The following is a 24,651-nucleotide window of genomic DNA, read 5'->3' as shown; positions in this document are numbered from 1 at the left end:
TCCAATTTTTTCTGAAATTGCAATCCACCGATTTCTGTCCCATTGGATAATTCCTTCGAGGTGGATCGTTCTTTTTATTCCTCTTTCTTAGTGTGTATTAATATCGGGGTATCAAAATAATGACCTGGTTTTTTAGAATGTAATAATTACGAAACAGAGGCCATGCCGGACAGAAAATGTTTGTCGATTCAATGAGAGTGACCTAGAGTTTTTAGTGAAGCGCTGCTAGGTACCAGCCGATGCAGCTGCTGAGTCAGTCTGAAGTGAGATGGCGTCCGCACAAAATAGAACATGTTTTGTGTGCTACAGTTTAGCCAGAGCGAGTCAGTGGGTACAGTGCAGCGCGAGTCGGCGGTTTGGGATTGATCCGCGTTTAGAGAAAAGCATTCATCGTTGGTATCGTCGATTTGAAGATAGAGGATGTTTATGCAAAAGCAAGAATCCAGGTAGACGCCACACTTCTGATGAAACGGTAAACAATTTTGGAAACTGTTTGCGGAGTCCACGAAAGTGGCGCAAGCAGCAACTTGCAATTCGTTATTTGCCCGTCTGGTGAATGTTAAGGCGACGTTTTGTCTATAAACCATACAGAATACAATTAGTGCAAACTCCGCTGGTTGGTGATGAAAGGAAACGTATTGACTTCAGGCATACTCAGTTGGAAGACAACAGATTTTTATCACGGCTAGTTTTCAGTGTTGGAGGTACATTTCACGTTAACGGTTAACTCTTTCACGCAGAATACAATTAGTGCAAACTCCGCTGGTTGGTGATGAAAGGAAACGTATTGACTTCAGGCGTACTCAGTTGGAAGACAACAGATTTTTTATCACGGCTAGTTTTCAGTGTTGGAGGTACATTTCACGTTAACGGTTAACTCTTTCACACCGGCGCTGTGATTGTTGCGTCGTCATGTAACTTGCAGGTCATAACTTTTAATCCTGACGTGATGGACACTTTCTGATTTCACATTTTATGTCACATTACAATATAGAATCAGAGAAGTGGAGATTTGCTATCTTTTAAAAAGGAATGGGAGAATCATTTTTTCTTTGTGCAACAACGTGAAAATTCGAAATGTATAATATGTGACAGTATTCGCGCTGGTCAGCGGAAGTTTAATATTGAACGCCATTATAATAAATTTCAATATGTTCCCGTACTTAGTGCAATAAAAGAGGAAATTCTCAAGCGATTTGGGGATATATCATACTTATCCCAAGGTTTTGAATAGTACTCGAGACAATTTGCTGTTTCTGTAGATGATATTGATCCCAGTTTGCAAATGGAATTAATAGATCTACACTGTAGATTCTACAGCGTAATTCTAGTATGAGAGACAAGTTTCTTTAGGCAAGACGTGAAATAGATTTTTATCACAACTTTCCACAGCAAGAGTTTCCTCGTCTCCATCGTGAAGCCGCGAAGATAATATGTTTGGCTTGACATACGTTTGCGACAGATTTTTTTCTGTTATGATAATTAATAAGTCTCGGTTAAGAGCAAACATCAGTAATGAAAATTTACGTAACTGTTTGCGTTTGTCTGTATGTACAAATTTTGTTCCAGACATTAAACGTATTGTAAACTCCACCTGTGATAATTAAATACAACTTATCGTAGGTAATAGGTACTCTTTCAAACCATGATTTCTTTCAAGCACTCGTACTAACCTTATTCCTTCATTCAATAAAGCAGGCCAGGAAACAAAACGCATTACAGAGGAAGAAGCGGAGAGACGGTATGGTGGGGAGGGGAGAGAATCGGGTGGCCAGCTTGCCCCTGTGTGCACGCAGAACACCTGTTTACTGCACACGTGCAAGTGCACCGCACACGTGCAGGATTCCTGCCCGCCCCTGGGATTAACTAAACCAACAGAACGTGTCCATGTGGGGGTTTGAGGACGCTCATACAATTGACGAGGATGAAAGAGATTCACCTAAAGTACACTTTTCGTGGTATTTCTTACGAAAAAGTTTTTGGGTCCTTTTTTTGAAGAAACATTATGAGTGCAATGAGCTGTTTCCAAATGTTTCAGGCTTGGCTTTTACCACAACAACAGTTTAGACTAGAAGAGAATAGAAGCTTTTGAAATGTGGTGCTACAGATGAATGTTGAAGATTAGATGGGTAGATCACGTAACTAATGAGGAGGTACTGAATAGAATTGGGGAGAAGAGAAATTTGTGGTACAACCTGACTAAAAGGAGGAATCGGTTGGCAGGACATATTCTGAGACATCAGGGGATCACCCGTTTAGTACTGGAGGCAAGAGAGGAGGGGGGCGGGGGGATCGTAGAAGGAGACTAAGTGATGAATACTGTAAGCAGATTCAGAGGGATGTAGTTTGCAGTAGTAATTCTGAGCTGAAGAGGCTTACAGAGGGTTGAGTAGCATGTGGAGCTGCATCTAACTAGCCTTTGGATTGAAGACCACAACAACACAGATACTCTACGGAGAGTTTATGACGAATTTACTTGCTGTCGAGATTTTACGCGTGCTGCTGCTGGTGTAACTAGACAGCAAAAAGGTTAAGGTTTTATGAATTTTTTCAATTTTTCTGTTTTCTAATGTCTTTCCATAAATAAATATGAAGTTTTTAAAGGATGTCATTATTTTCAATAGGCTAAGTATGTTGTCTTCGAATACACAGCTTATTATGGTGACACATCAACAAAACATACTTGTGTAGTGTCGCCAACTCGTGTACAATCAGTAAAGTATTGTACACTCCTGGAAATTGAAATAAGAACACCGTGAATTCATTGTCCCAGGAAGGGGAAACTTTATTGACACATTCCTGGGGTCAGATACATCACATGATCACACTGACAGAACCACAGGCACATAGACACAGGCAACAGAGCATGCACAATGTCGGCACTAGTACAGTGTATATCCACCTTTCGCAGCAATGCAGGCTGCTATTCTCCCATGGAGACGATCGTAGAGATGCTGGATGTAGTCCTGTGGAACGGCTTGCCATGCCATTTCCACCTGGCGCCTCAGTTGGACCAGCGTTCGTGCTGGACGTGCAGACCGCGTGAGACGACGCTTCATCCAGTCCCAAACATGCTCAATGGGGGACAGATCCGGAGATCTTGCTGGCCAGGGTAGTTGACTTACACCTTCTAGAGCACGTTGGGTGCCACGGGATACATGCGGACGTGCATTGTCCTGTTGGAACAGCAAGTTCCCTTGCCGGTCTAGGAATGGTAGAACGATGGGTTCGATGACGGTTTGCATGTACCGTGCACTATTCAGTGTCCCCTCGACGATCACCAGTGGTGTACGGCCAGTGTAGGAGATCGCTCCCCACACCATGATGCCGGGTGTTGACCCTGTGTGCCTCGGTCGTATGCAGTCCTGATTGTGGCGCTCACCTGCACGGCGCCAAACACGCATACGACCATCATTGGCACCAAGGCAGAAGCGACTCTCATCGCTGAAGACGACACGTCTCCATTCGTCCCTCCATTCACGCCTGTCGCGACACCACTGGAGGCGGGCTGCACGATGTTGGGGCGTGAGCGGAAGACGGCCTAACGGTGTGCGGGACCGTAGCCCAGCTTCATGGAGACGGTTGCGAATGGTCCTCGCCGATACCCCAGGAGCAACAGTGTCCCTAATTTGCTGGCAAGTGGCGGTGCGGTCCCCTACGGCACTGCGTAGGATCCTACGGTCTTGGCGTGCATCCGTGCGTCGCTGCGGTCCGGTCCCAGGTCGACGCGCACGTGCACCTTCCGCCGACCACTGGCGACAACATCGATGTACTGTGGAGACCTCACGCCCAACGTGTTGAGCAATTCGGCGGTACGTCCACCCGGCCTCCCGCATGCCCACTATACGCCCTCGCTCAAAGTCCGTCAACTGCACATACGGTTCACGTCCACGCTGTCACGGCATGCTACCAGTGTTAAAGACTGCGATGGAGCTCCGTATGCCACGGCAAACTGGCTGACACTGACGGCGGCGGTGCACAAATGCTGCGCAGCTTGCGCCATTCGACAGCCAACACCGCGGTTCCTGGTGTGTCCGCTGTGCCGTGCGTGTGATCATTGCTTGTACAGCCCTCTCGCAGTGTCCGGAGCAAGTATGGTGGGTCTGACACACCGGTGTCAATGTGTTCTTTTTTCCATTTCCAGGAGTGTATTAACATGTTTTTTGCTCGCGTATCATGTCGTTTCTAGAAACCCAGAATCTACTCTGTAGGAATCAACATGGATTCCGGAAACAGCGATCGTGTGAGACCCAAGTCGCTTTATTTGTTCATGAGACCCAGAAAATATTAGATACAGGCTCCCACGTAGATGCTGTTTTCCTTGACTTGCGGAAGGTGTTCGATACAGTTCCACACTGTCGCCTGATAAACAAAGTAGGAGCCTACGGAATATCAGACCAGCTGTGTGGCTGGATTGAAGAGTTTTTAGCAAAGAGAACACAGCATGTTGTTCACAATGGAGAGACGTCTACAGACGTTAAAGTAACCTCTGGCGTGCCACAGGAGAGTGTTATGGGACCATTGCTTTTCACAGTATATATAAATGACCTAGCAGATAGTGTCGGAAGTTCCGTGTGGCTTTTCGCGGATGATGCTGTAGTATACAGAGGAGTTGCAGCATTAGAAAATTGCAGCGAAATGCAGGAAGATCTGCAGCGGATAGGCACTTGGTGCAGGGAGTGGCAACTGACCCTTAACATAGACAAATGTAATGTATTGCGAATACATAGAAAGAAGGATCATTTATTGTATGATTGTATGATAGCGGAACAAACACTGGTAGCAGTTACTTCTGTAAAATATCTGGGAGAATGCGTGCGGAACGATTTGAAGTGGAATTATCATACAAAATTAATTGTTGGTAAGGCGGGTACCAGGTTGAGATTCATTGGGAGAGTCCTTAGAAAATGTAGTCCATCAACAAAGGAGGTGGCTTACAAAACACTCGTTCTACCTGTACTTGAGTATTGCTCATCAGTGTGGGATCCGTACCAGATCGGGTTGACGGAGGAGATAGAGAAGACCCAAAGAAGAGCGGCACATTTCGTCACAGGGTTATTTGGTAAGCGTTACGGAGATGTTTAGCAAACTCAAGTGGCAGACTCTGCAAGAGAGGCGCTCTGCATCGCGTTGTAGCTTGCTGTCCAGGTTTCGAGACGGTGCGTTTCTGGATGAGGTATCTAATATATTGCTTCCCCCTACTTATACTTCCCGAGGAGTTCACGAATGTAAAATTAGAGAGATTCGAGCGCGCACGGAGGCTTTCCGGCACTCGTTCTTCCCGCGAACCATACGCGACTGGAACAGGAAAGGGAGGTAATGACAGTGGCACGTAAAGTGCCCTCCGCCACACACCGTTGGGTGGCTTGCGAAGTATAAATGTAGATGTAACGTGACCTGTTGTAGCAGCTAGGCGGCATGTCAGAAGTCAGCTGTTGTATCCAGATCCCGCTCCAGCTACCGCCGGGTCTGGGTGGTACTATTGAGTGTGGCGGTGTCAGTTGCAAAGGGTGGCCGGACGCCCTTCCTGTCGCCACCCCGAACCCGCCGGGACGGAATTAGTGTATCCCAGCTGTCTGCGTCTAGTGTAAGCCATGGAATAGTGTGAATGTGTTCAAATGTCTGCGAGTTGTCTAACTGAGATGGAACGTGGGGACCAGCCTGGTATTCACCTAGCAGGATGTGGAAAACCGCCCAAAAACCATATCCAGGCTGGCCGGCATACCGACCCTCATCGTTAATCCGCCAGGCGGATTAGACCCTAGGCTGGCGCGCCTACTGGAGTCCAGGAAGCAGCGCATTAGCGCTCTCAGTTACCCTTGCGGGTAGTCAGAAGTCAGTGCCAGCAGATAAATAAACTGTGGCTCGTGTGGTTTGTCTGCAGGTGGCAGAGGGCGAGTCGCGATGTGCCACTGCGAGAAGAGGATCGTGCAGTTGCGGGAGAAGCTGTCGCTCCTGCAGGACTCGTGGGCCGAGCAGCAACAGCACCTGGACAGGGTGCAGCTGCAGGTGCGTGGGCCTTAGAAAAATAGAATAAAAGAAGTTTCATGTACACCAAGTAGGGATACTGCTAAGAGCTCTATCGATTTACTTCATCAAAGTATCATGGAATAAAAAATAAAGTAGATGAGCTGTTAGTGTGTTTAGATAATCTCGAAAATAAGAATGCAACCGATCGCTCGTTGAAAGATCCGTACCTAAAGACCGGAAAGTTGTACAAGTCACACCAATACCCAACAAATGAAATAGTAATCCGCTGAATTACAGAGAGGTAAATTTGCAGTAGGGTTCTGGAACGTGTACTGTACTCAAATTTTATGAATCACCTCGAATAAGACGATTTATTGACAAACACAACCGGCTCTTTATTCTCCTTAAGAGTTAAGTGCTATCGACTGGGAACCTGAGATTCATTCCATATTTTTAGATTCCCAGAGGGCTTTTAAAACCGTTCCTCACAAGCGACTTCTAATTAAATTGCGTGCCTATGGAGTATCGTCTCAGTTGTGTGACAGGGTTCCTGATTTCCTGTCAGAAAGGTCACAGTTCGTAATAACAACGGAAAATCATCGAGTAAAACAGAAGTAATACCTGGCGTTCTCCAAGGAATGGTTAATAGGTCCTCTGTCGTTCCTAATCTGCATAAACGATTTAGGAGACAATCTGAGCAGTCCTCTTAGATTGTTTGCAGATGACCGTCGTGTAAAATCATCAGATGATCAAAAGGGATTGGAAAATGATTTCGACAAGATATGTGTATAGTACAAAATGTGGCAATTGATTCTAAATCCTTAAAAGTGTGAAGTCAACCACATGAGCGCTAAAAAGAATTAAATTTCAGTTACACGATAACTCACACGAATCTACAGGCTGTAAGTACTAACGGATTAATATTACGGATAGCTTAAATTGGAACGATCACATAATGGTGTGGGGAAAGCAAACCAAGGTATTCGATTTATTGGCAGAACACTTAGAAAATGAAAGTGATCTACTCAAGAGACTGCTTGCAATACTTTTGTCCTCCCTCTTCTGGAAAGGAAGGAAGGAAGATTGGGTTTAACCTCCGTCGACATTGAGGTCATTGAGACAGAGTACAAACTCGGGGTGTGTCAAGGATGGCGAAGGAAATCGACCGTGCCCTTTCAAAATGAACCAGCCCGACATTTTCCAAGAGTGGTTTAGGGAAATCACGGAAAATCTAAATCTGGATGTCCGGACCGGGTTTGAACCGTCGTCCTCTCGAAGGCGAGTCCAGTGTGCTAACCACTGCGCCGTGTCGCTCGGTCCTCTTCTGGAGTACTTCTGGACGGTGTGGGATGCGCATCGGATAGGACTGGCGGAGGACATCGAAGAAGTTCAAAGAAGGGCAGCTCGTTTTGTATTATCTCGAAATAAGGTAAAGAATGTCATGGATAAGATACACGAATTGAGGTCGCGGTCATTAAAACAAAGGCGTTTTTCGCTGCGGCAGGACCTTTTCATGAAATTTCAATCACAAACTTTCTCCTCAGAGTGTGAAAGTATTTCCTTGGCGCACACCTACATAGGGAAAAATGGTCATCATAGTAAAATAAGAGAAATCAGAGCTCGCACTGAAAGATTTAAGTGTTCGTTTTGCACATGTGCTGTTGGAGAGTGGAACGGTAGAGAAGCAGCTTAAAGGCTACTCGATGAACCCTCTGCCAGACACTTAATTGTGAACTCCAGAGCAACCATGCAGATGTAGATGTAGAAGTGTGGCATGCTCAACCACTGTACAGCAGCTAACGACGAAGGGAGGCACCGGATCAATGCTGGTGCGCAATGTTGTCTTTGCCACGAAACACACATCAAAAAAAGTTTTGAATCATCCCGGTTCCCAGAACTCCTGAATATAGACGTTGACTGTGGATATTGTATCACAGACACAGTCCTTTTGACTGTTTAGAGATGTCACTAAAGCCGCTCAAAGAAGTAAACAACCATGCATGAGCGGCGCCTTTTAGACGGAGGGGATCCGACAGCCGATCAGTTCCAGTCATTCCACCAGGAAGGAGGTATACGGCTCGTGTTGCCTGCAGTTCAACCACGTCCAGACGTTCAATACCGCGATTCGATCGCGTCCGCATTGTTACTTTGTGCCAGGAAGGGCTCTCAGTAAGGGCAGTGTCCAGGCGTCTCGGAGTGAACCAAAGCATTGTTGTTCAGACATGGAGGAGATACAGAAAGACAGCAACTGTCGATGACATGCCACGCTCAGGCCGCCAAAGGCTACTACTGCAGTGGATGACCGCTACCTACTGATTATGGCTCGGAGGAATCCTGAGAGCAACGCCACCATGTTGAATAATACTTTTCGTGCAGCCACAGGACGTCGTGTACGACTCAAACCGTGCGTAATAGGCTGCATGATGCGCAACTTTACTTCCGACGTCCATGGCGATGTCCATCTTTGCAACCACGACACCATCCAGCGCGGTACAGATGGGCCCAGCAACATGCCGAATGGACCGCTCAGGATTGGCATCACGTTCTGTTCACCGATGAGTGTCGCATATGTATACAACCAGACAATTGTCGGAAACGTGTTTGGAGGCAACCCGGTCAGACTGAACACCTTAGACACACTGTCCAGCGAGTGCAGCAAGTTGAAGGTTCCCTGCTGTTTTGGGGTGGAATTATCTGGGGCCGACGTACGCCGCTGGTGGTCCTGAAATGCGCCGTAACGGCTGTACGATACGTGAATGCCATCCTCCGACAGACAGTGCAACCAAATCGGCAGCATATTGGCGAGGCATTCGTCTGCATGGACGACAATTCGCGCCCCCGTTGTGCATATCTTGTGAATGACTTCCTTCAGTATAATGCCATTGCTTGACTAGAGTGGCCAGCATGTTCTCCAACCATGAACCCTATCGTACATGCCTGGGATAGATTGAAAAGGGCTGTTTATGGACGACGCGACCCACCAACCACTCTGAGGGATCTACGCCGAATCGCAGTTGAGGAGTGGGACAATCTGGACTAACAGTGCCTTGATGAACTTGTGGATAGTATGCCACGTCGAAAACAGGCATGCATCAATGCAAGAGGACGTCCTGCTGGGTATTAGGGGTACCGGTGTGTACAGCAATCTCGACCACTACCTCTGAAGGTCTCGCTGTATGGTGGAGCAACATGCAATGTGTGGTTTTTACGTGCAAAAAAAGGGAGGAAATGATGTTTATGTTGAGCTCTAGTTCAATTTTCTGTACAGGTTCCGGAACTCCCGGAACCGAGGCGATGCAAAACATTTTTTGATGTGTATATCTTCATGGCAGATCGACTAAAAAACAAAAAAACCATGACATGTGAGTCACGAGTATTGAATCCCCTGATTTACAGAAATGCCAAACCAGGAAGTGAAGACAGTACTGAGCTGACAGTGAGAATGAAATGTTTTTTTAAACACCTACATGTTTCGTAAATTACATTATTCAGCTTTACACATGTTTGTTCTGTGTGTTATATATTCAAAGAACCGCTGTCACAAGAGAGAATAGTCACTTGACATGACGGGGTTTATGTGCGAGACATATGAAAGGTTACTATAAACAATGAATAATTTCGAAATAATTCAATAAGCCTCTTGTACATTTTCAGTTAAAAGTTTGTTTAGTTTTGTAACAGTGTGTGAAGTGGTAATTCTGTAAAACGTACGTGTCTGATAAAAACTGGAATGAGGTAAAGGTGAATTTGTGTCGAAACTGGCTCGAGTTGGGCTGAGCTGTTCTTCCACTGTTCCCCTCAAGCCTACATGAATATCTCGCTCTCACTGAGCAGCTGCTTACCGCCTTTCTGGCTGTCACGGTCACTGATGAAGCAGAAGATAGCTCGGCGGAGGACTGGCGGGTGCCGAGTCACTTGTACGGAAAGTGTCGATTGTTCCTGTTGTGCTCGCTGCTGTGAATTCCTTACTTGTGGCTCAGCAGCAGTGCTGCGCCGAGCTATCTGCTGCTTCATCAGTGACTGAGGCAACAGTCAGCTGCTTAGTGATGCCAAAATATACATACAGAAGTGGGGGGATCAGTGGAATAACAGCTCTGGCCACATGGAGTCAGTTTTGAGACAAATTCACTTTTACCTCTTTCCAGATTTTTTGACGTATACCAGTTTCAGTAGGTTAGAGCCACAATCTTATGTTTAGGAATGTCGCAGTTCGTCAAGGAGACGACGTGACGAAGTCCGTCTAAGCATCGTTACTCTGAATATCCGAGCCTCAGTGAATGTACAGGATTATTACAAATGAGTGAAGCGATTTCACAGCTCTACAATAACTTTATTATTTGAGATATTTTCAAAATGCTTTGCGCACACATACAAAAACTAAAAAAGTTTTTTTAGGCTCTCACAAATGTTCGATATGTGCCCCTTTAGTGATTCGGCAGACATCAAGCCGATAATCAAGTTCCTCCCACACTCGGCGCAGCATGTCCCCATCAATGAGTTCGAAAGCATCGTTGATGCAAGCTCGCAGTTCTGGCACGTTTCTTGGTAGAGGAGGTTTAAACACTGATTCTTTCACATAACCCCACAGAAAGAAATCGCATGGGGTTAAGTCGGGAGAGCGTGGAGGCCGTGACATGAATTGCTGATCATGATCTCCACCACGACCGATCCATCGGTTTTCCAATCTCCTGTTTAAGAAATGCCGAACATCAGGATGGAAGTGCGGTGGAGCACCATCCTGTTGAAAGATGAAGTCGGCGCTGTCGGTCTCCAGTTGTGGCATGAGCCAATTTTCCAGCATGTCCAGATACACGTGTTCAACCGTTTCTTCGCTCACTGCAGGCCGACCCGTTGATTTCCCCTTACAGAGGCATCCAGAAGCTTTAAACTCCGCATACCATCGCCGAATGGAGTTAGCAGTTGGTGGATCTTTGTTGAACTTCGTCCTGAAGTGTCATTGCACTGTTATGACTGACTGATGTGAGTGCATTTCAAGCACGACATACGCTTTCTCGGCTCCTGTCGCCATTTTGTCTCACTGCGCTCTCGAGCGCTCTGACAGCAGAAACCTGAAGTGCGGCTTCAGCCGAACAAAACTTTATGAGTTTTTCTACGTATCTGTAGTGTGTCGTGACCATACGTCAATGAATGGAGCTACAGTGAATTTATGAAATCGCTTCAATCATTTGTAATAGCCCTGTATAATGCACTTTCACTGTTGAAACGTTTACGACACACTGCTCGGCCCACGTCATTTCCTCATGCATAATGAAGTGTCCAGTGGGAAAGATGTCATTTATTTCCGTCCCATAATAGCTATTTTCGTTATTTTTACTAAGATAGATTTCTTTTTATGATTGGATAATGAAGTTCTACTGGAATCTAGAATCTCTGTTACAAAAAGAAAAATAGCATTCAGAGATTTATATAAGAAGCGATCAAAAATTTCCTTTAGAAGCTCGTACTGCCCAGAATCGGTATGCCAAGCAGTCAAAATTGCCGGGAGCACTGAGGCAATCATCCCATCGACGCACCAGCTTGAAGATACCGATTTGGTAAAACAACGTGTTCTGCAGCTTGAAGAAGTCCGTAACTGCGCGTCGCACGTCCTCGTCCGACAGGAATCGTCGACACTTCATCGGCTGTTTCAAGGAACCGAAGGCGTGGTAGATTAGATTAGAGATTAGATTAGTTTTTCGTTCCACAGATCCGTGCTGAGGAGATCCTCGTGGATGTCGAACATGTCAATTTTTTTAAGCTGAAATAACAATACTAATAGTATGAATATATACAATACATCATTTGTTTCCATAAAAAAAATTCGTCAATGGAGTAGAAGCAGTTGGCCACTAGTAAGTCTTTCAGGCTCCTTTTAAACTGATATTTATTTGTAACTAATTTTTTTATGTTTGCTGGCAAATTATTGAATATGAGTGTTCCTGAGTAGTGGATCCCTTTTTGAACTAAAGTAAGTGCTTTTAAGTCCTTGTGCAGGTCATTTTTGTTCCTGGTATTGTATGTATGAACTGAGCTGTTTGTTGGAAAAAGAAATATATTATTTAGGACAAATTTCATTAAGGAGTAAATATACTGAGAGGCAGTAGTTAGTATACCCAGTTCTTTGAAGAGGTTTCTACAGGACGTCCGTGAATTTACTCCACAAATAATACGTATTACACGCTTCTGCACTCTGAAAACTTTTGTTTGACTTTAAGAGTTACCCCAAAATATTATACCATATGACATTATGGAATGAAAGTAGGCAAAGTATGAAAGCTTTTTCATTTTTATGTCGCCTATGTCTGCTAACACTCGAATTGCAAATACAGATTTGTTAAGGCATTTCTGCAGTTCTGTGGTGTGCTCTTCCCAACTGAATTATTTATCAAGTTGTAATCTCAGGAATTTAAGACTGTCAACCTCTTCTATCTGCTCTTCTTCATAATTTATGCATATACTGGGTGGAAACCTCTTTCAGGTTCTGAATTGCATATAGTGAGTATTCTCGAAGTTTAATGTCAGTGAGTTGGCTTTAAACCATTTATTAATATCCATGAAAATATCCGTAGCAGATCTTTCTAGAACTACACTCGACATACTATTTATTGCAATACTTGTGTCATCTGCAAACAAAACGAACTCTGCTTCTGGCAGTGTAACTGATGGGAGATCATTAATGTACACAAGCAAAAGCAATGGCCCTAAGATGGATCCTTGTGGGACACCACATGTAATTTCTTCCCGTTCTGATGATGACTGATGGCTTAATTCACTAGTCCCTTGTACTGACACCCTTTGTTTCCTGTTACCGAGGTATGACTTTAATCATTTTGCAGCACTGCCCGTGACACCATAGAATTCTAATTTATTTAAAAAGATCTTGTGGTTCACACAATGAAATGCCTTTGACAAATCACAGAAAATACCTGCTACTTGTAATTTGTTATTTAATGAATTAAGTACATTTTCACTGTAGGCGAGAAGCTGCCTGTACATTACTTTTTCTAAAATTTTTGAGATGGGGAGAGTTCAGGACTATCGGCCAGTCGCTCGAGTGTCTCTCACTTGAGATAGCGTAACTTGTGCGATACGAAGTTTTCTGTGCTGTGGCGTGCGTCATCATGAAGCGCCAGCACTCCTTGTCGCGCCATTCGACACACATGCTGCCCAAATCACATTCTTCATTCTCCGATGAATGTCTACCGGTGTTTATTCTTTGGCAGCCAAGAAAAGAATAACAGCACATTGGTCCTGTTTGTAGGCATCAAAGGGACGTGTCAAGACCGCTGCACTCGGCGACACTGCTACTGCGAAAAGAACAACGAAAATCCCAAGAAATAAATTACAAAACGTCCTACCAAGTACATCAAGACAAGACAAGATGGAACCGACTTCAACTCTTTGGCATGGCTTTCACTGTAGACAAAATAGTTTTGGATTCATTAAAGATGTGAAACCCACTAACAATCGACTTATGACCTCAAGAATCAAAAACAAAAACAAAAACTACACGTTCATTAACATGCACCAACCAATGGCGACAATAAAAATGGTTCAAATTGCTCTAAGCACTATGGGACTTAACTTCTGAGGTCATCAGTCCCCTAGAACTTAGAACTACTTACACCTAAGTAACCTAAGGACATCACACACATCCATGCCGAAGGCAGGATTCGAACCTGCGACCGCAGCGGTAGCGCGGTTCCAGACTGAAGCGCCTAGAACCGCTCGGCCACACCGGCCGGCAATGGCGACAATAAAAAAGAACCCAGAAAAACAGGAAGAACTTTAATCAGAGATTACCACAATCCCAAAAGGTGATGTGAGAGTTCTACTCGGTGATGTTAATGCCGAAATTGGCAGGGAACGGAAATACAAGAGGACATCCAAGTTCACCAATAAGAATGTCACGTGACTCGCTGAGTTACGCCAACGAAACACTCTAAAAATTATGTCAGCCTCACATCAGAAAAAGCCCAAACAACAAAAACCATTGTGATCACATATCCATCGTTTAGGAGAATTTCAGACTGATCATGTGGAAATAACGTACGACTACCAAAAATAAATTGTCGCAGAGGTGGAACATCGATTCGGATCATTATTTAACCAGAGTTAAAATTAAATTCACACACAAAAGAAAATTCAACAAGAGAACACTGGTGATTCCAAAATGTGATCTACACAGAATCAAAGACTGTAAAATAACAGAAAACTGGGGAGAACAACTTGCAGAACACTGGGAGAAATTTCAAACTACAATCATCAAAACGGCGAAAGATGTGGTGATCCCTCTTCACAAAAAACCAAAACATCCATGGTGAAATCAAGAATGTCAGATCGTACTAGAGGAAAGAAAAAAGGCATTTCAAAATTACAGTTGCAACAAATCAGAAGAAACACAGAAGAAATTGTTCGAAGTTCGCAAACAAACATCCAAGATTATAAGACAAAATAAACGAAAATATGTGAAAGACCATTTGGAGTCAATTGAAGAGAATTTCAAAAATTAAAACACACACGATTTCAAAAAAACCTTTGCGAACTAAATCAAAGGGTAGTCACCATACAACCTCTGCTTTCCAAAACAAGATGGTAAATTATTGTTGACAAATAAAGAAGACTGATAAGAATTAGCCTCATGTTTCTCACAGCCTACAAATTTTCTTGAACCCAAAGAGAGATTCTCGAAAATATACCTAGGTATCACAACAAAGTTAGTCACAACCAACACAAGAAGTTTATACACACATCAACAAACTTAAAAACAACACAGCATCAGGGGAGGGCAGAATTGTAGCTGAAGTCTTGAAAAATTTAGGCGCAAACTCACTCAGAGAAATTACATAAATAATCAGATTTGGCAAACCAAAAATATCCCGGATGAAAGGAAGATTGCTCTAATACATCCATTATATAAAAATGGTAACAAATCAGATTGTAAACAACTATACAGGGGTCTCCCTCTTACCAGTCCCCTACAAAACACAATCAGCTTGTCTCTCAACTAGAGCACAAAAGCAATTAGAACCAAGATTAGCAGAATATCAAGCTGGATCGAGACCGAACGGATCATGTCGAGAACAAATTTTTAACCTCAAAACCACACTCATGCGAGCTCTCAGACAAAAATCTCCAGTATGCACATTTGCGGATTTAAAAAAGGCGTACGGCTCGATAGACAGGCCCTCACTATTCCAAATTTTAGAAGAGAGGAGACTAGATGCCAAAATACGAGAACTCATAAAACAAACACGAAATGGCATGAAATAAAAGCAAAATTTATGAGGGAAATCTCAGAACCCTTTGACATTCAAACAGGTGTGAGACAAGGAGATGGATTCTCGCTCGTACTCTTTTCAGCATCGTCCTAGACAAGGCTATAGAAAAGGGGGGGAAAAAAACTCAAGAAACATGGGTTTTGGAAGCCAATTCTACTGCGCTTTCCCAAAAACAATCTCCACATGGCATGCCTCGCGTTTGCTGATTACATGGTGATACTTAGAAGACTGCCATCAAACAGTTCGAGATATTTACAGGATGTGCAGAAAAAGTAGGGTTACAAATCTCATTCGATAAAACTGAATTGTTATGTTAAAAAACAGAAATCGTGAGCCTGAAAACAAAATATGGTAAAACCAGCGCGGTCCGGTATTTTAAATACCACTGACACCCACACTTCCAGAAGCCAGACACTCAGATCGGTCCCAAACGTTGTGTGTCGACAGAGTATTTTGAATGTGCTATGTGCTGTCGTCCAGTAAACGGTAATTAAAGGTAATACCAGAACTACGGAGCACATAAAAAGAGTAACTGCGAGAAACAGAAACGTATAGCATCCGTGGGAAAATTTGTAGACCGTTAGATTGTCGTACCTATGGTCTGGGGTTCAAATCCCAATTATGTCAATTTTTTTACTGTATTATGCGTTAAAGTGTAACATGGGACTGTTAGTACTTCGGCACGTGTGATGCAGTTGTTTCTTTATACTGCTGCTATGATTGTTTACGTTTATTCTGTGAAACAAGAAATACACCAGCTGCTTCACCACCAGTGGTGTCTGTTCTGTCGCACACGTCCGACAGAACATCACGCCTATCTGAAACTTCCAGGCAGATTAAAACTGTGTGCCGGACCGAGACTCGAACTCGGGATCTTGCACTTGCCCGCGAAAGCGCACACTCTGCTGCAGAGTGAAAATCTCGTTCTGGATCACACCTATCTATACAAATGCACTCTATACGTTTGCTACTTTCAACTGACGAAGCGAAAGCAAAGTGCCAAAATAACATTGTTACAAACTCCAAAAAGTACTTTTATATGCCAGGAAAATGTTCTCGCTTATAACAGTTTCACGCATAAAAAATTTAAAAAATTGAAATCAGTGGGTTTCAAACGCAGGACCTCTGATACGACGACCTCAGGCTCTACCCACTCAGCGACACGAGTTCTGCAAACCATTTTTTCACAGACACGCTTTTCCTCTGCTTCATAGTTTTGGTGTTACTTGTAATTACCGTTTACGCATATTCTGCTGGACGACAGCACACAGTACGAACTAAATCGGTGTTTTGGTTGATACTCCATCGACGAACAACGTTTGGTACGAATCTGAGTGACTGATATCTGGAGGACTGGATGTGAGAATTCATTGAACACACATGCCTTGAAACATGTCGCAGCAAAATCAGCTCAAACAAAAGGAAAGCATTATGATTAATCCAAAATATCTACAACAAAAAATCGATGTCAAGACATAAAAATTCAGCTCTACCACACAGTCATGAAACCAACAGTCGTCTACGCAAGCGAATCCATGACTGCTAAGAAAAAACACAAACTTGAGGAAATCAAAAAAGAAGAGAGAAAGATATTAGGAATATTTTAGGAGCACCACATACGCAAGACAGTGACGAGCTAAACTCAGTCAAAGCAACAGAAATGTTTTCAGACATCGAAATTTACATTAAGAAAAATCGAATGATATTCTTTGGTCATCCCCACAGACTACCAGAAGAGCGACTGACAGAGTAGACTATGACACATTACTTAAGAACTCGACGCCTTGGTGGAACGAAATTCGAAAGGACTTCACAAATGCAAATATAAGACCAACCGATATTGTAGACAGAGACACCTTCAGACACAAAGCAGACAAAAGGAAAGTAGCATCAGAGCAACCAAAACAAAAACAGTACAAACCAAAGTGGTCGGAAGAAAGTAAACAAGCCTCCTCGGAATTAATAAAAGCCTCAAGGGACAACAAGAAGAACGTAAAGAAAAATTGGTATAGTTATTTGCTTAATGTCTTCCATTTCTTGGAAGAATTCGCTGATAATAATAATAATAATAATAATGTGTTTGCCCTACGACAGTGCAGTAAGAGTTACATACTTACTCTGTGTTGTGTTGTCAATTACTTCGTAAATCTGTTGCGAAAGCATAATGAAGCAGTTTCTGGTCCATTGCGTGAATTACCTACAACTCAGAGAAGACATTTCGTTGAGATATTCAAGCATATTTGACGTATATGTTCTAATTTTACTGTAATAGATGCACGGTACAAAATACTAAAGTATGCGTGTACTGTATTTACTATATGAGGAACGTGATATTAATACATCCGTTTCGCAAATTGGGAGCTCCACCACATTGTGTCACACCTTATGTTAGTCTCTGAAAAAGATGTAATTATTGGTTACTTATGTAATCAATATTAAAGTCTTACGAAATAGCGATAATAGTACAGATATTTTTAAAAATAATCAAAATTCGTGAGCGGAACACAAGTGAACCCTTCTGTTTTTACCCCTCAGAAAATTTCATTTCTCTCCCTAGGGGGTGATTACCGCCAAGTTGGGAGCCACTGCCCTAGGCCAAAGTGAGGTCGCAGAACGAGGACTCGGCGACTTCAGCAACAAGCGACTCAATGCAGCAGTAGAGAACCAGCCGGTTTGTCCCTCGCGACCGTGTTTAATAGCAAGCTGCGCGGCGGTGGCGGCTATCGAGTCCGGGGGGCATGGGTCGAGCCTCGCCCGCATTGGCGCCGCCGGTGACACAGCCCCTGACTGCGGCGGTCGACTGCTGGCAACAAATTGTCGATAACCGACGACACCGCATTATCAGTGCCTGATTGGATATTTGTGCACCTTTTTTGAAGTTCAGTTACCAATTCCGTTTTGATGCCCTTTCCGGTCGATCGATCTTCAGTAATAGGCGTTGGTGTGTTATTCAGACAAATGCTTCTCGAAAGTGAAGAAATACTGTATTACGACGATTGCCTTAGTCTTGTGAGAAAAGCAGGAGTTGGGTTTCTCTTCTCCGATGTTTTCCGAATGCTGTGACTAGAGTGTCAATCAGTGACAACTGGAATCAGTAACTCCTGTAAATACCTGGCTGTGACAAATTGTAGGGACATATACATACATACATACATTAATCCTTGTTCCATGGATCATGAATACGACATATCGTAATGATGTGGAACGTGTCACTTTAAAATAAGTTTTCTTCTTCACATAAATAATTAATTTTTTTACAGTTACTACTTCGTATCTAAGAATTCATCTATTGAGTAGAAGGAGTTGTCATTCAGATTTTCTTTTATTTGCTTTTAAATGTTGATTGGCTATCTGTCAGACTTTTAGTACTGTTTAGTAAATGACCAAAGATTTTTGTGGCAACATAATTCACCCCTTTCTGTGCCAAAGTGAGATTTAATCCAGAATAGTAAAGATCATCCTTACGCCTAGTGTTGTAGCTATACAAATCGCTATTATTTTTGAATTGGGATGGGTTATTAATGACAAATTTCGTAAGTGAATATGTACATTGCGAAGGTACTGTGAATATCCCGAGTTCCTTAAACAAATGTCTGCTAGGTCATCTTGGGTGGGCTCCACCTATTATTCTCATTACACGTTTTGGTGCAATGAATACTTTCTCTCTTAATGACGAATTGCCTAAAATATGATGCTGAATGAAAGCAGTGACTGAAAATAGGCATACTAGTCTAATTTACTGATATGTTTATCACCAAAATTTGTAATAACCCTATTAGCATAAGTAGCTGAACCTAACCGTTTCAGCATATCATCGACGTGTTTCTTCCAATTCAGTTTCTCATCAATGCACAAACCCATAAATTTTGAGTATTCTTCCTTAGCAACAGACTTCTGTTCATAGTCTATTTTTATCAATGCTGTTAATGTATTTACTGTACAGAATTGTATAAACTGTGTTTTCTCAAAGTTTAGTGAGAGTCCATTTGCAGAGAACCACTTAATAATTTTCTGAAAGATATTATTTGCAATTTCCTCAGCTGATTCTTGCTAGTTGGGGGTGATAACTATAGTGGTATCATCAGCAAAAAGAACTAGCTTTGCATCTTCATGAATGTAGACTGGCAAGTTGTTAATATATATTAAGAACAATAAGGGGCCCAAGACTGAACCCTGTGCGACTCCATTCTTGATACCTCCCGAGTCAGAGGACTGTGCTGGTTTTTTCAGACTATCTGAGCTGATAATTTCAACCTTCTGCATTATTCCAGTTAAGTATGAATTAAACCATTTGTGCACTGTCCCACTAATACCACAATACTTAAGCTTATCTAGAAGAATTTCATGATTCACACAATCAAAAGCCTTTGAGAGATCACAAAATATCACAATGGGTGATGATCGGTTATTCAATGCATTTAATATTTGTTCAGTGAAAGTGTATATAGCATTTTCTGTTGAAAACCCTTTCTGAAAACCAAACTGATATTTCGTTAGTACTTCATTTTTATAAATATGTCATGCTACTCTTGAATACATTACTTTTTCAAGAATTTTGGATAAACCTGTCAGAAGTTGTTAGCATCAGGTATATCCCCTTTTTTATGCAATGGTTTCTTATTTGTTGTGAACAAGCTTTTAGTACTCTGTTTAATGCCATCAATTCTATGTGAGCTTTTACTTTTGAGTGAATTATTTTGCTAATTTCAGTAGGAGAAGTGGATTGAATTTCAATTTTATCAAATTCTGCCTTGCATTTTCTAATGAATAGCTGGATCCTATGTTCTCTACAACATTGAAAAATGATTATTAAAAATGTTTTCTATTTCTGACTTCTTGTTAACAAACTTTTCATTGTTTCTGATAGAAATACAGTCTTCCTGTGCTCTCGGTTGCCCTATTTCCCTTTTAAACTAAATTGTTTTAGTTTTATTATCAGGTGTGTTAGTATCAGACATAATGTACATACTTCTGGACTTTTTAATAACTTTTCTTGATACAGTGCAGTTGTTTTTATAATATTTCACGGTCTCGGGATCATTACTCCTCCTAGCTATAAGATAATTTCCTTTTTCTGTTTACAAGATAGTTTTATCGCTTTAGTAAGCCATGGCTTTTTACATGGTTTCTTACAATTATTTTTCACTGTTTTCTTGGGGAAACTGTTTTCAAATATACTCACAAAGGTATCATGAAATAGCATCATGTTCCCTGTGCACCTCATCCCACTCTTAACTGTTGCAAGCTTTCTCTAAATTTTTGATTTGTTAAATCGTTAATTGAACCCACTATTTTGGAGAATTATTTTTCATTACTTTATGGAGCTATATCATACACTGTAACTAGCTGTGCATCGTGATCAGACAGATCATTCTTAAAAGGAAAAGTTTTTATTTGGTTAAATTTATCTTGGTCTATGAAAACATTATCTATCAGTGTGCTGCTTTCCTGTACCATCTGAGAAGGGTAATCAATAACTGATGTCAAATTGAAAGAACCAAGTAATACTTCAAGGTTAAGCTTTCTATTGGACTCTTTCAGAAAATCTACATTTAAATTCCCACAAACAATAATTTGCTTTCCTCTGTCTGACAGAGCACAACAAAGAATCCAAGTTTCTCAAAAATAGTTGAACATTTCTCAATGGGGACCTGTACATAGCTACAATTATAGAAGTACCATTATTTAGTTTAAGCTCACATGCACATACTTCTATATGTTGCTGTATGCAAAAAATTTTAGTTTCCAGATATTTCACACTTCGACAGATTTTAACATATATGGCAACTACTCTCTACATAGTGTCTCTGCTTACATGTGCTGAAAGCTTATGTCCACCTACATTTACCATTTCCATACCTGTGACTATATGATGTTCAGACAGGCATAGTACATCTATTCCACCCTTAGTTTCTAAATCTTCTAAACAAACAAGAAGCTAATCTACTTTGTTTTTTTAATCCCCTGACTTTTTGATGCAATATACTAACATTATTTTTCACTGTGCTTTTATGAGGATCTTCTGACATACTAACATTATTTTTCACTGTACCGTTGTGAGAATCTTGTGATATTTTCATATCTCTAGTACCTGCCTGTCTGAACTTCTCACTGAGCTTAATTTCAATCGATGTAGAATGATTGGACAGTGACCTTAGCATAAAAAAGTACTCCCATGATATCAAATTAAAGCATCACATAGGCTGTCGCAGGTAAATCAGGTGATGTACTGAGGTTCAGTGGTAGAATTGTGCGAAAATACAATCTCTTTACAAACGAGTCCCGTCCCTCCAAAAGAAATCGGTGCTTTGACAAAGGGCACCTGTCAGGAAGAAGCGGTACTCCATTCCACGGCAGTTCACTATGTGTAACCAATGTGTGATGTCCCGTACCTTATATTGTCACCGATTATAATAAATATTTTATGTTTTAGTTCGAAAATTCCACGAAAATATAAGAGTAAGGAGCATGCTTGCACGGTGCAGCGCAGGAAATATGGTGGCAGCAGTAAAACATGTTAATGGAAGTATTATCACGTGCTACAGCTGACATGATGCGCTCTTCTCTGCTTTCAGGTATTTTAGACTGTTAGTAAACACTTCGACAAACACATGGAGTCTCCCATGTTTCTCTGTTAGAGTCGAATGGCTTTCCTTTAACAGTCGCCGTTCTAAGGGAGCCGATATTTAAGATCACTGTCTCAGAAGTTCAACAGTGAAAGGAGGATGTCAAATCACAACTGACACCATTATTTTGGAGAAAAAGAATTCTAAGAACTAGTATGTGAAATGCAGAAACTTCTTTCATGCAGATAAATTGCGTGAAACTTGGTTGCAATGAACTGTAAAACACAAAAACTGGTTTTGTGAGAAAGTGAGTGCATCACGTGGAAAGTCGAGCTTCTTCGTGTGGTGAATACAGAAGGTTTCATCTTCGCTGAGGGAGAAGCTGACAGTTGCGCGGCACATGTAATACAATTAAACAAAATTTCAGAATGTAAAAATAATTATTTCCTTACCCAACAACTAAAATAATTTGAATAACGCCTTGTTTTCAGATTAAAAAGATAATTAAAATTTTATAAATTTGAATGAACTTGGCGAAGAGTTCTCGGGCTTCCAGCCGGGTGGCGGTGTCTTCAAACTGCGACGTTTCGACGAGTGACATACTCATCATCTTCTGGCGAAGTGAACTTTCTTCCCTTAAACTCTCGATATGTGCTTAAGTGACAGTATATTGTCCGATTTCGCCTTCATGTTTTCCATATACGAAAGCTAGTCGTAAGGCCTTAATTATCACATCAAAAACAGTGAGTTAATTATTTTCTTTCTTGTTTGCAACTACGTGTCTGGACTCCTAGCAAACGCTGAAATCGTCGCTTCGTTGTTCCGTAGCATAAGAGGTGTGGCTAGAAAAAAACCGGACTAGTACTGGTGAAACAATAAAACGAATGCAATAAGGCTGAAAGTCGCGTGGCCTGTCACGTGACTCTCGCTCAGCCTACTGCTCGAGTTTCATCTGCCTCCTGCACTCAGTCTGCCCGTGGCGTCTGTTTTAAGTAGTTGACGTTTTGTCTGTGCGTCGGAAAATGTTGAGTGTACAGAAAGAACAGCGTGTTAACATCAAATTTTGTTTCAAACTAGGAAAATCTGCAAGTGAAACATTTGTAATGTTACAACAAGTGTACGGCGATGATTGTTTATCGCGAACACAAGTGTTTGAGTGGTTTAAACGATTTAAAGATGGCCGCGAAGACATCAGTGATGACACTCGCACTGACAGACCATTGTCAGCAAAAACTGATGCAAATATTGAAAAAATCGGTAAACTTGTTCGACAAGATCGCCGTTTAACAATCAGAGCAGAGCAGCGATCTTGTCGAACAAGTTTACCGATTTTTTCAATATTTGCATCAGTTTTTGCTGACAATGGTCTGTCAGTGCGAGTGTCATCACTGGTGTCTTCGCGGCCATCTTCAAATCGTTTAAACCACTCAAACACTTGTGTTCGCGATAAACAATCATCGCCATACACTTGTTGTAACATTACAAACGTTTCACTTGCAGATTTTCCTAGTTTGAAACAAAATTTGATGTTAACACGCTGTTCTTTCTGTACACTCAACATTTTCCGACGCACAGACAAAATGTCAACTACTTAAAACAGACGCCACGGGCAGACTGAGTGCAGGAGGCAGATGAAACTTGAGCAGTAGGCGGAGCGAGAGTCACGTGACAGGCCACGTGACTTTCAGCCTTATTGCGTTCGTTTTATTGTTTCACCAGTACTAGTCCGGTTTTTTTCTAGCCACACCTTGTATCGCCAGAAGACCAGAAACAAAATGGTGCAGATCTCTGATGGAGTGGAAGTGTTCTGTTAGCGCGTCTGACGATGTGCTACAATACTGCGGCGTGTCAATTTCAGCGCGTACCAGGACTGCAGACACGTACATGCCAACAAACAGCGACGTAATTAACTCCTAGAACTACATCGCTAACAGGAGTCTGGCCTAACTACGATCACGATAATGGACTCGCCATCGGTAAAACATCCGAAAATTATACGGACTGATGACCTCCAGCGCTGGCGGTAACAGTCGTCATTACCACTGTTCCGCGTCATGTGTGTCTGGTGTATGTCGAAGATGTTTGAAGTTAGGGAGACGAGTGCATCCGCGCCTTGCAGGTGCAGCACCTGCGGTCGCAGCTGCAGGTGCAGGGCCAGTTCTGCGTGTCGGTGGGCACCGTGCTGACGGAGCTGCTGTGGAAGGCCACCAAGAGCCAGGAGGTGGTCGACGTGATGGTGCAGTCCCCGCACGCCGAGCAGTTCCTCGACATCGCCGACAACACGCTAGAGGTGAGCCACTGCCCGCTCTGGTTACTCAGCGGACACTGCCATCCGACGCGCACCACCACTGACTGTTCTGTGTGCACCACTGCGGTAAGGCTCTCTTCACTCTTCTTGATGAATTCATGAATGCAGTTGGTTAGCAGTACGCAGCCGTGTTGGATGCTGCGAGATTCCTGAGCGTGGTCCAACCGCCACCCGTGAGGTCGCCACCCTCCCCCCTTCCCCCGGTCCGTCGTCAACTCCTGGATTCCAACGGAGAACTCAGTTCGTCCTGCTTTCCAACGGAGAACTAAGTTCGTCCTGCTAACATTAAAAATAAAAATACGAATTTTTATCGTATCTGTATATTGTGACATTTTATATCTACACTACTGGACATTAAAATTGCTACACCACGAAGATGACGTTCTACAGACACGAAATTTAACAGACAGGAAGAAGATGCCTTGATGTACAAATGATTAGCTTTCCAGAACATTCACACAAGGTTGGCGCACGGGCAACAACTACAACGTGCTAACATGAAGAAAGCTTCCAACCGATTTCACAT

The sequence above is a fragment of the Schistocerca cancellata genome, chromosome 8 (genome assembly GCF_023864275.1).
Source record: "Schistocerca cancellata isolate TAMUIC-IGC-003103 chromosome 8, iqSchCanc2.1, whole genome shotgun sequence".
In the NCBI taxonomy this organism is placed as follows: Eukaryota; Metazoa; Arthropoda; class Insecta; order Orthoptera; family Acrididae; genus Schistocerca; species Schistocerca cancellata.
This window is presented reverse-complemented; position numbering follows the sequence as displayed.